This window comes from Gavialis gangeticus, unplaced genomic scaffold (genome assembly GCF_001723915.1).
Source record: "Gavialis gangeticus isolate Ggan-Ray unplaced genomic scaffold, GavGan_comp1, whole genome shotgun sequence".
Taxonomy (NCBI): domain Eukaryota; kingdom Metazoa; phylum Chordata; order Crocodylia; family Gavialidae; genus Gavialis; species Gavialis gangeticus.
In genome coordinates this window covers 16023469-16040095 of record NW_017729009.1, presented here as the reverse complement: position 1 = coordinate 16040095, position 16627 = coordinate 16023469, and the positions used below count along the sequence as shown (strand labels likewise).

Sequence of the window (16627 nt, the reverse complement as noted above, 5' to 3'; positions counted from 1 at the left end):
AGTTCACTGAGTCCAAGTTACTGGCTAAATTTCAGGTAAGCTACTCAGATGTTCATCTAGAGAGCGATAGAGCTCTGGAGACCGATCGCTTGTTTCAGTGCCCCAAAACGTCTGCTCCCCTTCCTCATGGACAGACTCTTATACACCCGTCATGACCTCATCACTAAGTTCCCACTGGAAACATCCCCATTGGCTTCTGATCTGTGCTTCCAAATGTCATCAGCCTGACCAGGTGAGATGACTAGTCACATGACCTGCAGTAGCAGGAATCTGAGACAATAGAGGAGCAGGTTCCCCTTCCCATTGGGATTTTTACAGGCCAGCTAGTCACACAGGCAGGGAGCACAGGGTGGGGCTTGGGCTGTCTGCTTACAGCAGCGAGGCAGACTGGGGGGTAATTTCCCTTGGTAATTTAAGCCCATAAGTTTCGTGGAAAGCCAATGGCATTTCGGCACCTGTGCATTGCAGGAGGCATTAGATCCCGGTGTACCTTATTGCCTGGGTAGAGGGAGCCTGATCCTGGGCTCCCCCTGCACTGGCAAGAAGCAGGCTCCCACACCTGGGAACCCCCTTTAATGCGGGGGTTCCTAGCCATGGAGGCCATGCACAGCCAGGACTGAGATTCCCCACAAGGGACAGGGCTCTTGGCTCTGGCTGCAAGTGAGGCACAGCTGGGACTGAGAGACCCCTCAATAGATGGCGTTCTTGGTCCCAGCTGTGCAAGGTGCAGCCAGGACAGAGCCAGGGGTTTTACACACCCCCAAGCTTTGGGGATCAGGCCACTGCAATCCCCACCATTCAGGGGTTGCATGCTGGGCACGGTAAACCCCTGCAGCTGGCAACCCCATCAGCAGATGGGGCTCCCAGCACTAGGAGACCCTGCTATACATGCAAATTAAAGCTCCATACCAACCAGCTATGAAGTTAGTACACACTTTTGAGGTCTAACTTCATAGCTGGTTGGACCTTTTTATTGTGTGATATCTACTGTGTACATGTAGTTGCTCTTAAAATAATTGTACATGTAACCAGTTAATTGTATGATACCTGTAACATGTAGAGAGGGCCTGAGGAGCATATGTCACTTTTGAAAATTTTACCCAGAGTTTGTATTTGGTTCTCTTATTAGGTCAGCTTGGGCATGGACATCAAATGTAAAACAAATGCTTAAATGCTTTGATGAATTAGGACTAGAAAGAGCTTTCATCTTCTACTGTGAGAAGCACAGCCATCTACCAAAATGAGATCAGTACACTTATTCCAAAGCACTTGTAGAAAAACAACAATAAATGACTACATATAATAAGCTGTTCCTTAGAATATTTTTATACTGCATGGAGTTATTTTTAAATACAGATATATGAAACCTTCCCCTTCATATTTTTCTTGCAGCATGGAGAGCTGCATTTGAAACATAATAATTTCTTATAGCAGAGCTTTAATTATATGATTTATACTTCTAAAATTAAACATACAAGCACCAATAATAACAATAAAAACGAAGTGTTCTGGCTAATTCTAAAATAATCCAGCTATTGAGCAGATTAGTGTGTTCTTTCTGTAATGCTGGAAATATTTTTCATGGAACAATAGCAGCTGAGTGTTGCCAGCTTAATTTTGTTCCTAAAAGGATGCCAGTTGTATGTGTGTGTTTCTTAACATACCGTAGCTTTTAGTTTTATAACCATATGCAATTATGCATTTACTAAAACACATCCAAACATATTTACTAAAGAATATAGATGCAGCCATGACTCTGTATGGGAATCCAGAAGCCTAGTGTATTAGCTGGGATATTTTACAGAGCATCTGATTCTTGTCTAAGGGTTGTGTTCAGGTTAAATGTCTCTGCAGTAGACCAGCACAAGAATAATCAGTTATCAGGTCTGATCCTGCATCCATTAAAGTCAGTAATTAGACTCCTAACAACTCCACATCAGGGGGGCAACTCACATAAATGAGATGAGTGAACTGAGCCACCATTGTTTGGGGAATTTGCTTTAAAAGACCAAAGACCCCCACAAAAACGTTCTGCAAAATTTGGCAGTGTTTCACAAAAGCTCACAAGGCACAAATGATGGCCCATTTTAGCGTGATCTTGCTATCAGATTTAGGCAGAAAAACCTTTGCAGCCAGAAAGAGTCCTCCTGAATCCATTTGATGCTCCTCATCAGCTTAAGGGGTTACATTAAAGCATTGGATTTTAGGTTTACGCCTGTCTGCAACAAACAACCAAGAGTTTAAAATAAGGTTTATGTCAAGAGTAACAGACACAGGGTACGTCTGCATGTGCACTTGAATGTGCAGTAGCCTATTTTACTGTGCATTAAAGCGTCATGTATAAAGCCATGTGATTACACTAATGCACAGTAAAATAGGCTACGGCACATTAAGCAACACTTAAAAACTGCGTGCCTTTGTTACTGCGCATTAAGGCAGCCTAATGTGCATTTCTTTAGTACCTCACATTGCAGGTACTAAATTTAATGCACATTAGAAAAAGCACCTTAATGCACATGTAGACATGCCCACTGAGTAGCAAAATAAGAGGTTTTCCACCCTTCAGAAAAATTCAAGGACAAATGCAGTTAAATCCAGTTACATCTCTCTTTGCAAATGAGAAGGCATCACCATCCCTGTCCTCATACTGCCAGCAGAACTGTTTAATCCGGTGCTTATGCATATTTTCCGATTCTGTGTTTTATTGCTTAACCTTGTAGGCATTCTAATTTTGCAATTAATTATTCCACTGTACATGAAAGCCCTGCACAGACTTGATTTAGTGCTGTTGAAATTAAAAAAGGAGGCAAAACAACTGTTTATAATTATACAGATTTTATATATCAGTGTATGCATCTAAAAGAACAAAACTTTCTTTGTTTGCACTGGAGCCTTAGATTTGGTAGTGTTCAGCAAATCTCATTATAAGGTATGGGAATTTGTGAAAGTTCCTGAATGTTTATGTACAGTTTACCATTTTTTTTCCTGAAGTTCTTTGAAGGGTTTTGCAATTAATCTTTGATTTTATTTGATTGGGATTCAGAATTCTTGATCTACATCTGTTGCGCATTGCATAAAGCAAATATACCCTACAATGTTTAGAAAACACGGCCTGTATTTATTCTAGTGCATATGTTTTTCTTACATAATAATGGCATTTGTAATATGTTTCAATCAAGAATAGAATCAAAGAAATGCCGTTTTCTTAATTCCAGAAAGATCTTTCGTCCTACAGGCATTGTTGAGGTGGGTACGATAACAAGAGAACAAGGCAATCCAATTAAATTAACATTTCTTTTTAAGGTTGGTTTTTTCAGTCTCTTTAGTATGAAATAAACAATCCTATTAATTTTGAGCTGCATAATTAGAACGAAATCCGTGGAATCCTATGGCACTTCAGTCAATTCTAGGGCAGACTTCTTTAGAGAAAAGGAAATTTTTCGTCTGGAGCTCTAGAAGAGTCTTACTCATGTATCTGCCTGGATTGTTTCCACCTCTCTTCTTTGTCTGTCTCTTCGTTCTGCTGTTGCTGCAATAAATGGTGGTTCCAAAGCTATTCATTAAAAGAAACAAATGAATAATGAGCGATGTCCTTTGAGCATGTCTTGTTGAGAAGGAAGTGTAGTATAGCGAGAATGAGACTTACTCTGCAAGTTGGACCCTTAGGTCTGGGACAGACATTGCATAAACCAGTTTGAGCCAGATCAGTTAAGTCTGATACTACATTCAACCAGGTTTATCTCTAGCTGGCTTCAGCCATTTTCATAGTGGTTTATGTGGACTGAACATCTGTTCTGTTGGAGGTTTAAACCAGGTTCTGGTCACTTAAACCGGTTTATGTGTAATGTCTGTCCCGAGCCTCATTGCCAGGACCTGTCTAGGAGATCTGAGATCCCTTGCCCATTCACTTAGAGTCAGTCTTTGACTTCTACCAAAAGTGCTTCATTTTCCAGTATTCCAGCCTGACAAACCCCAATAACATCAAGTTTTGAATACTCACAAAATCCTGACGCTTCCTCTCATTTCAGCTCTCGTGTTTAACTCTTTTACATGAGGATTTCTGTTGTTTTCTCTGAAGAAACTTGGTGCTTCATCCTGCTTCTGGTGGATGCTCAGGTCAAAATTCTCTGATCCTCCTTTCCTCTGTTAGCAAAGGAGAAAGAGTAAAGGTAGTTGTAAGCCATTCTTTTACCTCCCAGATGTCGGGTTTTACTGAAGTTGCAGCTACTTTCCACAACTCTGTTTGGGCAGCTCCACTGCTTTGTAATAGGGGGAAAAAAAGAGCTTGAGCAGAAACTACTCCAGCTATATGCTCAGGAAACCCTGACACGTTCTTTCCTTTTTTCTCATCCCCATTTCAAGCATGTGTTCCCATTAGGAATTCTCTTTATTCCAGATTATTTTGGAGGAAGGATCCAGCTAGCATCATTTCAGTGGGATACGGGGGCAGCAACAGAATCGGGCCCCCTGTTTTCAGTGTCAGACCGATTCATGTCTTCATCCTTCTTCTCTGCTGCACATCAGAGAATATGCAGCTGTCACCACATCGGAGTGTAGTTAAGGGTCAGCCATACTGTGGTTGCAGACGTCGAGCGCGTCACTCCATGCCTACGCTGATGCTAAAAGCACAAGTCTGATGTCATAAGAGAGCTTCCTTGTGAATCTGTAGGCAAGGATCAGGTTTGCTACTTGTCCAGGTGATGTCTGGAATGACCTGCATTTGAACATATTGTGAGGATGGTGCTAGCAAGATGATCCCTGCAGTGACTTTATAAATCTTAGCCAGACATGATGGAGAGCAGTTAGCTGAACCAGCAGGCAGTGAGTGGCCTTTGAGACGCTTAAAAAGGGACACTTTGACATGCTATCCATCAGCATGAGGAAGTCACTTGGGAGTTGCTTTTATGTCACGGCAGGGGGAATGAAAGGAGCTGCTAAATAAAAGGTGAATTTGATCATAGACTTATTTGGTGATCTTTTCACCTCGCCCTCTTGATTGCTGCTTCTCAGTGAGGAGCTAGTTAATTTTAATGACAGAAGCTCAGAATCATCTTATTGAAGTTTAAATTAGGTTAATGACTAGTGATATGGCTAAAGGGTATAATTTACAAAACACAAATCCCCTATGCAGAAGTGTGTGTGTTCAATATCGCACATGAAAATCCCATAATTTTGATTTTATTCGTTTAAAACATTCATTTAAAGCCCCAAATTCACACACTAGTATCGTGTTAACTTTTCTAAGACTGAAAATGCACCAATGAGCCTGTATTTGGTTTGAATGGAGAAAGACCCTTGACTTTGAATGCTGTTTTTCTGGGAAACGTTATTTCTTGTTCTCCTTCGTCTCTTATTCAGGGGCAGGAAAGCCGCAACACCCCAAGACGGGGCCAGGTTTTCAAAAGAGCTCAGGGTCAAATATTAAATACCCACAGTGCGTGCTAGTTTTTCAAAGTGCTCAGCCTCAGTTAGGCACCTGATTAAGTGGCAAGATTTTTAGAAGTGCTCAAGGAACATTGGGGGATGGGCTCCTCTGAACATATGGCCACATGTCACTGCGGGCACTAAACGCTTCTGAAAGCCTCACCTCCTACTCTGGTGCCCGGTGTATCGGAACAGGAGCAGCCAGCTTCTGGTCTCCTCCAAAAGTCTGGCCCCAGTGCTCGCATCAGGTCTTGCACCCGAATTGAGTCGAGGGCCCCCACCATTAACTGGTAGAAGGAGACACCAAGGGTAATTCTGCTTGTGCACAGGAAGGTGAAGGAGGAAGATGAAGGAGATGGTAAATGCGCTTTTGATTTACCACTGCCAGAAAGTGAGAATTCCCTAAGCCTACCAGTGTAAAGGGACACCAGGCCTTTTATATGCCATGTTTTTGAACAGCGCCTGAATTGCTCCATCTCCCTGACATTTAGAACAACACAGAAACTAAAATTTTTTTTATGTACAGTCCTTGTAGTTCAGTGTGTACAGCAATTCAGACTTCCATGAAAACATCACTCAGGTGGGATACTAATGGCCAGTTCAATTCTGCAATGAACATCAGTTTCCCATTAGAATCAAGTGTTTCATGGTATCTCTAACAAGCTGAACAGTGCATGCAATAAAAACCACTGTTTATAAGGTTCTTTAACACTATAGCAGCAAACGTTTACTTTTAGTGTCTTAATTTAATATGGGCACTTTATTTGCATGGTATGTTCAGTGGCATACTTGGAGTAACAGGAGTTGCATTAAAACACCGTATTGAATTGCCTGTAATATGGATCTTGTTCCATTCTTATCGTCTCTCTTTTAGGAAGGTGCCGTTGTGAGTCAATTTGACTTCAAAGTGCACTTAGAAGATTGCAATGTATGCGGGCTTTCCCCAGTCATCTCCGAAAGCTGCTAAGCCACTTTCCCTAAGGGGAGCATGTTCGCAAAGAAAGTTAAAAAAATAAGAGTAAATTAGAAAACATTGCCTCACCTACACACTTCCTTTGCTGCATAGTAAAATAAAAACATCAAACTGTACAAAAGATAGTTCAAAGAGATGAAGGTTTAAATTTTAAAAGGAAAGGGCAAAAATAAACATTATGGGCACGTACAGGCGACTGAGGACGTGCGGTGTGTGGTGCTGCACACCCATTTCCAGTGCCAACACTGCATGTACTGCACATGCAGGTGTTCCCTGCACTGCTAATGTGCAGCATGAGGGGGGCAGAGGTACAAAAAAACCCCCAGTGCCTAAAAGTGGGGTAGCACACGTGACAGCAGCGTGCACGACCTGAAACTGGAGCCTGGCCACTCAGAGCAATGCTCTGGCTGCTGGCCAGGCTCCCTGCTGCCAGATCACCATGGCTGCAGCTTTCGGAGGGCCCCAGGACCCCAGGTAAGGCTGCCCTGGCCCTACGTCCCCAACCCCACCTGCGGCAATCAGTGAGCCATGTGCGAGTGTATGCGTGCTCAGACTTTCCCTGGGGACAAGTAGCAACGACACATATCGTGCCACTGCTGTTTGTCCCTTGAGAAATGCACATTCGTGCTCATGGGGGGATGCACCTTTCGAAAGATAGGTGGGACATGAAAGTGGGGTCAATTGTAGAAAGAGATGGATGCTGAGATCGAAGAGTGCTACATCCTAGAGCCAACCCAGCAAAAAAGGACTGTCCTTCCTTGGGAGCATGGGATGGCCTGGGACAGTGAGGGGCTGCCCTTTTTGCAGGTGTGCCACAAATTAGCCCTGGGATCTCCCCAGGTGCAACTCCAACCCCCTTCTCCTGCTTGATTTGCTGCTCTGCTTTCTGCTCCTTGCCCTATCTGCTACTCTGCTGCCAGTCCCCTTCCTAATCTACTGCTTGCCACGTAAGGAGGTTGTCTGCACCACTTGTGGCACCTGTGCCACAGGTTGGCCACCCCTGGCCTAGAAGATAGGGTATGTCTGAGCACAACACTTATCCAGAAAGGAAGCTCAAGGAGAGGTCCCTGTTGCATACAGATTATCCTCTGCTTAGGGATTGTGACGTCCACCATGTCTTCTAGCCCACCAGCGTTGTCTTAACAGTGCAGGTTGGCTTAATTGTGATCCCAGTTGCTAAAATGCATGTCAGAGGAACAGTCCTACATTAGGATCAGATCATGTACTCTGTCCCCACAGCGAGGGGACACCACAAAGAGTGAGGACTACAGGGGTTGGACTCTTACTGTCTGAAACATAGTCCCCTGTCTTGTTTGTGTCATGCACACGCAGCACCTGTTTCTCTATTCCATTATCCTGGTTTCATGTCAGCATAACACCAAGGAGAAGAATAGATGTTAACAGGTGTGAAACCTGTGAGACAGATGGGAAGTAAGGCCCGAGAGTCTTTTGTTTACATGTGCTATAAAAATTCATATTCAGATTGCAAGGCAAGCAGTAAACATGTTATATGTTGTAATCTTCTCCAGATTGCAAACTGTTTGGGGCAAGGCGCTCGTCTTCTGTATCTCATACTGCACAGAATGGAGCATGCTATGGGCACCTAGCAAAATAATGATCATGTTAAATCAGCAACGTCGTATTGGGTAACTCAGCTACCAAGGTTTATTGTCCATATAGCAGATTTAGGTAGAAAATGTGTTCTGTCAAGAAGAAATATTGGGTTGGCGTGGGAGCTTGGAGTCTGAAAACTGTTTGCAGTTGTCTTCATGTGAACAATATGTGACCCGAGTCATGAATACAAATATGTTGAGAATGGGAATGCCATTCCTTCATGTTCTGGCTGATTTTAAAGCAACAGCCTTCCTGTTCTCAACATTTTATAGAACTGGCATATTTCCACGGCATACTATTTGTTTTCATTTAATATGAAATGAAAACCATTAATATGATAGCACTTCAGAATTACACTTCAGAGAGAGAAGCTGAATGGTGCAAGGAAGAATATTTTGCACATGAGAGTTTGTTGTTATGAGGCGGGGATGCGGCAATGGAAATGAATGGCTTTTCTGACTATGGCAGAGATGTATGCATAGTCCAGGTCCTCGTCTCAGGTACACTTACTGGTTTTCTGAGGGTTCTGCCTGGTCCCAGGCTAGGCTAGGGAAGCTATTTTGCATACTCTCCATACTGACTTCATTAGAACTGGCAAACCCTCTTCATTCTCTGCCCGTCTCTGGTTAAGGAAGGAGATCTGGTTTAGTGATGAAAATTTAGTCTGGGGGGGTTCTTCTCAGGCAGTGGGATCCGCTTGCCATTTGTGGAGCCTTGTGGGCCTTGTAGTCCCTTCCATGTTTCAATACAGATGCTGGGAGCACACGTGCTTTGACTTGGCACGTCTTCTTCCAGTGTGGAGAAGAGGCATAATCTGTAAAAGGCTTCTTGATACCCTTGCACATGGGAGCGGACATCCCGACAGACTGGGGCAAGGCAAGAAGTATGGAAAGAGACAACCATCCTCTGCAGATTTCAGATGCCCAGATGGCATAGTCGCATGAAGCCCCACCTGTACACATCCCTCGTGTTTAGAAGTCCCTTAACAATTCTTCATAGAACCAAATGGCTCTGATTTCTAGACACAGGCAATTTAATGTAGGGTCTCTGAAACCCACTTTGATATGGACCCATAGTGACTATCTTTTGATGCTTCCTGGAGGAATTTGCCACTGGACAGATTCATCAGTTTACTGCACTAAGGTGTACTACATGCCTTCATCCTTTCACATAAAGGACCAGAGGAGTGTACTGGATCATCTGCCGGGACAAAATAAATGCAAGTACAAAACTCCATGCAGAAAATGCAGTTTGTTCTCAGCTAGTAACAATGTTGAGGATTCAACGGCAGCTGCTGCAATCCACTTTGGCCAGTTCCCAGTGGAGTTGCTGTGAATCTTGGGCACTTGTGAATACCGTTCACTGCGAGATTGGGAGTGGGATAACGCTGTTGCTTTAGCCAAGTATGTTCAAAAGTGCTTCACAATCTGCAGAATGAATCAGTGAATTGTCAGACAGCTACAGACTTATTACTTTTTAATGGCATTTTTTTTTATTACTTGCTAATTATGAGGTGAAAAGGGTGAGAGGTGCATCAAGTATTACAGTTCCTTAAGTAAATTAGAGCAGAAGGTCTCAATAAATTGAAAAGTTATTAAGTGCATACTTTCTGGGAGACATAATGCTTATCATTATAAAACATAGGACTACAGTTCCTCTCCTTTTTTTAATGTCCACAGATGGCACAAGCTAATTATTCTCATTTGTATAGCACCTTCCACCTCTGTAGATTTTTTTTCAGAATGTTGAAAAACAGATGATCACGTCTGTTTTTGTAGCTGTGTGAGAGTTTTTTCATTAACAAGATCAGGCAGGACCATCTGTGTGTTCTGGTAAAAAGTTTACCACCAACAGTGAATTCAAAACTTTCAAACAATGGATGAATGCATAATTTGTCATGTGTGGATTCAGTGCAGTGGCTACTAGTCTGTCACTCCATCGGATATGGCTAAGTGCAGGTCTTAGCTGCTTTGAATGGAAAAAAAATGAGCCATGCTTTAAATTTTAAAACTTGCCTAGGCCCTAGTTCAGCAAAATATTCAGGCACATATGTGCCTTTTTTAAAAATATATGGAAGGGGACTAAATGAGTCCAATGAGGATATCCCCGTACTGAAAGTCAGGCGTGTCCTTACACACCTTGCTGAATGGGATTATTGCGATGTCATGTAGACTTAATAAGATGATTGATGTAACGAAATAAAAAAGTTTGTTTTTTTTCTCCCCCCCCCCGCCCCAAAAAAGGGAGTATGGAAAGACCACCTAGAAGAAGTGTAACAGTTCATTGCCTAGGAAGGGGGAATCTTCAAGTTTTGTCCCTATGTTTTTCACACTTCTGCAATTTCACACAGCCCCACCATCTTCCTCACTTCAGAGCTGTACTCTTATAAGATTCTCAGGTTCCTCGGAGAAAAGTGAAGCACTTCAGCTCTGTGCCTGCATCTCATAAGGTTACACATGCAACCCAAAGGCCCATTGCTTTCCAGCTGGGTCACTGCATCACTAAAGAAGGCAAATAAGCTCTCAGAGAAACATAGTTACTAATACAAATCCTCCCACACCTACCCACCAGGTCCTCCCCAGGAGAAGGGAGAAAGAATAGAGGTTAATTGTAAGGCGGACCAAAGCTTGGGTACACTGGATTGGGAAATGTTGTCAGGAATTTGGGTTTTTGGCTGTTTAATAATAGAAAACTGTGGGAGTGACCTGATATAGGCTGCGGGCATGGGTATCCTATCTGCTCTTGTTTGATCTGTTCACTTATTTTGTTCAGTCTACTGGACAGGTCACTTTTAAATATATCATCAGTAACAAATAAGTGGTAGTGTCTGGTCCCTGTTGATATTCACGTTCTTCTTTATGGTCCGTGCATCTCCCTTGTGAAGTCTTTGAATGACCGTTGCGTAGGTCTTGTTAGACATGGTATCCCGTCTTTGTTCAAGTTGTGTTTCCACCTTGTGTTCTGTGAGCTTTGGGATTCATTTGAGAAGCTGCCTGCCTTTGAGCAAAAGAGCACGGATTAGATGTACTGTATAGTGTCATTTTCAACAAAGCTACACTGATTTACCCCAGTCAAGGAATATGCCCCGTATGTTCTAGCATGGATCCTCAGTTAGAAACCTTCCTCGCAGAGTGCCATATTATTATCAGTACAGCATACAGTTTGGAGCTCAATGGCTCTATGAGTTGGCTTCCACACCCGTGCCTTCCCGTGATATTGAAGGGAGACTTCAACAGCAACGGAGAACTTTTGAGTATATTATGAGCAGTTAGAACAGGAGCAAGTCTGAACTGCCTGATAGACCCGGGGCTCTGGGGCATGTTCATACCACCTGAAAGCCATCCTAAAACAAGTGTAATGTAGATGTCTGACTGCAAGCCAAAAGAGCAAGCTTAGTGGCCAGTTCCCAGCATCGCACTAAGGTTCTTGTTCTATATCTGATGTACATGTGCTACATCCTCTGTGTTACTTGGTTCAGGCATATTGTCCTTCAGTGTGGTGCTCCCGTTTCCTCTGGAGGAGTGGGCAGGCAGGACTGCTGGGTTCTGCTCTGCCATTGCCTACATTGCCTGTTCTGCCACGGCTTAGGTATGATTTGGGAAGGATCATTTAACTTCCTTACCTACTTTACAGGAGCTTTTGTGAGGTTCATTCAGTTCTTGGAAAAATGTTTTGAAATTTATTCTGTGATGAATATGTAAAAATATCACTTATTGACTTGATGCATTGTGAAATCAGTTTGGGTTTTTTTAGAATGGCTTGCACATCATTTCTTCACTGACCTTTGGTTCATTGGCCAGGAGTTGTATTCTTCATCTGCTTTGTTCCTTTGTACAACACATACATTACAAAATGCACCCTTGAGAAATAAAAATAACGAGTAGACTCCTTTAACCCGACAATATATTAATTTTATTTTATTGTTGTTGGTGTATTTGAATTGCATCCAGATGCCCCAGCCATAAATGACAATCCCATTATGCTTGATGCTGTATGAATACAAAGCAAAAATCAGGTCCATTCTTCTAAGAGCTCACCATCTCAATATAAGACACAAGGTGCGTACAGACAGATGGGGAGTGTAAGCAAGCAATAAGACAGCATGCTAGGCAAGAGGCTTAGCACACCGGCTGCCTAGCCATTGGCAAGTCTGTTGGGAAAAGAGAGTTTTAAGAAGGACTTTGAAAGGGAGCTGTGAGGTGATCTAGAAGTCTGAGGAAGAGCTTGGGAGACAATGCAAAGGCACCTGTTTGAAAATGTAACGAGTTAGGTGATAAAGGCTGTCATTGCTGGCTGACAACTCAGGAACACATCAGAGAAGGTAGGGAGTGTGTCAGTGTATTGTGATGGGTGCTGGAAGTGGAGACCACGGTTTTTGTTCAAGGCAGTGGAGAAAGGAAGGGTGTAAAGAGAGAAGGGAAGCGTTCAAAACAACAACCTAAGAAAATCGTATCATGTGGAATACAATGGAGCAGTTCAAGATGTGATCATTAAGGTGTGAGCTTGAAAATGCATGAGTGGATACAAAAGGCCGTTCCCAATATTTATGGGCCAGGTCAGGTGGATGTAACGTATGTTTCTCTGGCTATAGTCTACAGCTGTGCAAACCTTCAGTCTCTGATTTGATTCAACAGAGATTCAGCCCAATTCGGTGGCCAAATCTCCAAATCTGAATCAAATCAGAGGACCCTTTAATCTCTCCAAATTGAATCGGAGCCCTCTGAATTGATTTGGAGATTCGGACATAGACACAGCTTTAAATGTTTTTTCTACATACCTCTAGGTACCAGGCGGCTCATGAATGCTGCGATGGTGGGGTGTATGGAGCGTCCCACAGAAGCATGTGGGGGTCCCCAGTGCATTGGCAGCAGACCCAGAATTGGACCAGGAGCACTTCCGATCCACTTCCAGGTCTGCCGGGGAGCACGCAGAGGGGGGCCCTGGCTTGGCAACTGGTGCTTTCTGGGTCTGGGGGGGCACTCAGGCTCCCCCCATGGACAATCGCTGAGCTGGGGGGGGCCTGGGGGGGCCCCCAGCACACTCCCCGGCAGACCTGGAAGTGAACCAGGAGAAATTCTGGTCCACTTACGGGTTTGCTGCTGAGCTGTGGAGGCCTGCCCCCCCCCCCCCAGTACTGTGGGACACTCCATCCACCCCAGCATTGCAGCGATCACGAGCTGTGCTGGTACCTCAAAGTATGTAGAAAAACTTTTAAAGCTGTGCCTATATCCGAATCACTGATTCTGCGGATCAGCATCGAATCTTTAGATTCAGATTTGGCTGAATTGAGTCACTGTCCCTGATTCGGGATGAATCCAAAGTGAATAGGGCCTGCTTCACACACCCCTACTGTAGTGCTTTTTTTTTTTGGTTTGTTTTAAACATTGGTATCTGCTAGCTGCTTTGTCAATAAACTAGTTCTCTCTTGGCTGATGCTTACCCAGATCAATATGTTTATTACCTGGAGCATCATCTGGTTAAACAAGAACGACAATCCCCTAACAACATCAACGAAAAGGGGCCGGGTGCCAGCTGCTTCCTGTCAGGCAGGATCAGAGAGCTCGCTTTCAGAATCTGCCACAATTGGAAAAAAATCACCAGGAAATAATTGATGCCTCCTACTTTTATTATTATTACCCCAAACTTGAATTTGCCATGATTCTTAACCTTAGCCTATGGTGGGCCTGAATGGCTGACGTTCTGCTTTTTCGCTCAAAGCGTAGGCTACAAGCAGATGAAATATTTTCACCATAACTTGTCACGGAAGGAAAGATGAAAGCAACCAAAGCCCACCATTTGATTCTCATTTGTCCTTGTCAAGACTGAATAGAAGTTGCCAGCCAAAGATCAGTCCTCTGTTTTCTTAAATGCAGAATAGAGAATCTTTCGCAGGGTAGCCTTTCCCAGGTCTTAAAGAAGGAAAAAAAAATTAACCTTCTCTTTCTCTCTCTCTCGTGCATGCACACATCCATACACGCACCCACTGAAAATTGGTTAGTTTTCAGTAAAGTCTCCCAGCCTTAATAGTTGTGTTGTAGGAAGATCAATAGCCTGGTAATGAGCTAGCTTTTTGCCTCTATGAAAGCAGCAGAATATTACTACAGGCATGATTACTTTAACTCTGTATTGTGAGATGATAAACTACCTTTTAATAGAACATTAACATTAATCTAAACAAGATTAGTGGTGCAAAGCATTGTACGAATAAGCTTGCTCAATTAAAACAGATGGTCTTCCATGCTAAATTCCATTATGTTAATATACCCTACACACTCTCTCTCTCTCTCTGTCTCGCTCTCTCTCCTTCCCTCTCCAGTTGCAAGGAATGTGGTACATGTAAATGTGCCTGAGCTTAACTGTGTGCTGCAGCCCTCATTTCATCATATTTTATTCTGTGAGCTCTTCAGAATCACATATTTATCAAATTATTTCTGAATGATTAACAAAAGATCTGTACATTTTCTTCTAATTATTTGCGTGTCATTAATCTGCACCATTTCTTTTGCCCCAAGCATTTTTGAGAAGGTGGCGAGAGATATGATTCAGCAATTAGAATTGGCTTTAAGCATGATTAAGGCTGTCTAAAACAAGGGGAGGGGAAAAAAAAACATCTAAAGCTGCAGCAGCATTAATGTGTAGTGTTAGCCAAAATTAATGATCAAACCCTGCATCCCAGCATCTTAATATTGTCTCAAGCAAAATGGCTTTACATTTAGAAGCAATGCGCAGTTGCAATCTAATCACTAGATTTTTCCCCCCAGACAAGCTTTTACTGTTCATTAATAGAAGAAACACGGTTTTGTTGCTCAAAGTATGAACATTTATTTTCCTTGGCAAAACACAACAAAATATTCAAATGTATTAGAAGGCCTAAAGCTTTTTCAGTATTTCTTTTAACTCCTTGCTTCAAAAAAACTCAGTCAAACAGATTTGACACTTGGTGTATTTCTGTTGGTTCTAGTTGTCCAGAAGGGCCACATTCAACCCTGATGGAAAAGGATGCGGCCTGACCTCCATCTCCCATCCAAATCCCTAACGAGAGTGGAATCTACTAAAACGTTATAGCTAGAAATGGCAAGGCCTGTGTAAGTGTGCCCTGCACATGGAAAGCTGGAGGAGGATTACTGCTTCCCTTCTTGCCTTTTCTGAAATCTTGCAGTCTGCAGATGCTGGATCTCTTTGCCTTCTCCTATCATATCAGGTATCTGCGTTAATGAGGCAGCTGAGGTGTCCATACCACGGGAGAATCCCCAGATGGAACAGATGCTACTGTAGCTGCCGTCAGGATTTGCTTTCTAGCTGCATAACAGCGCTTAGTATTTGCTTGGTTCCGGTTTTGACTAGGCTAGGTTTCAAAAGGTGGTGTGCTAGGACTTGGTTTCCCTTTCTTTAGGGTACACAATGAGCAGAGTTTGACCAGACCTAATGAACGGGCATCGCCCCCCTTTTCCCATTGTGCCATATGATTTTATTCGGAAATAAAGGCAGCCCTGTATAATTGGGAATGCAGAAGGTAATTGAGTGCTGTTTTAGGCCACAGTCATGTGTAGGGTTCCTAAGAATATCAAACGTCTCCCTCGGCAGATCCAGGATCATGGCATTAGGGGTGCGGCCACTCTCTTCAGTGGTGTGGTGCATGCTCAGCAGAGAGAGCAAACAGCGGTGGGCTCCAGAGCTGCTTGAAAGCGGGGACTCCAGGCAGAGCAGCCAGTGATCTCAGAAAGCTCATGGCACATGCAGAGCTCCCAGCAGGAGCTCCACCAACATGCCCGTGAGCTCCGAGTACTCGCTGCACTTGCAATGCACAGCCAAGTGGGAGGGCGACCACACCGCTACCCCTCCACGGATCCACCCCGGAATGGCCCCAGATTTCAGGGCAGGTCCTGTGCATTAGGTGCTTGGACACTTTTCATGGCTTGTTTTATTTTTGGTTTGAGATGCAGAAAATCTAGTTCCAGCATTTTGACTCAGTTTGAAGAATCACTCCGTTATTTCCTGACACAGAGTTACGTACAGTTTCGGGGCAGTTCGATCTGGATTTGAACCTTGTCTTAGTTCCTTTTCAAGTTAGAAAGGCCAGAGTGCTGTTCTCAGTTTACAGATAAAAAGCTAGTTTAATATTAAGCAGATGAATAGAAATGATTGTTTTTCATGTTAGGAAGTATTTTTACTGTGCACTATCTGGTATGACTCATTTTCTGGCCACATACTCTCACTCTGTTATTGCTCTTAACACCAGTGGAAGTTGTACATGTGGATCTGACTGATGTCAGAAGCAGGGCTGTGGGGTGAAGGGAGCTGTTAATTAAGGACTCTTATTGAAGAATAGTTGATAGAAGTTAACAATGTTATTCAACCACCTCGAGCTTAAATAAGTTTATTTTAAATTATTTTTTTGGACAATCCAGAGTCTTTCATGTATGAGCTAAAGACTTCTAGTAGGCTGATAGGAGTTTTGGCTTTTCATAGTTAGTATTTCCTCATGTTTATAATGAACGTGGCACATCTGTAGTGCCAAATATCCCAAACATATCCCCCACAAATAATGTGTGTGTGTGTGCGTGTGTGTGTGTGTGTGTGTGTGTGTGTGTGTATATATATATATATATATATATA

General features: G+C 43.2%; 1 protein-coding gene across 1 annotated transcript in view; it reads left to right on the top strand.

Annotated features, from left to right (window-relative positions):
* The window catches only part of CDH4 (cadherin 4), an 806448-nt gene that overhangs the window by 424190 nt on the left and 365631 nt on the right, over positions 1-16627 (top strand). The gene's annotated exons all lie outside the window — the stretch shown is intronic.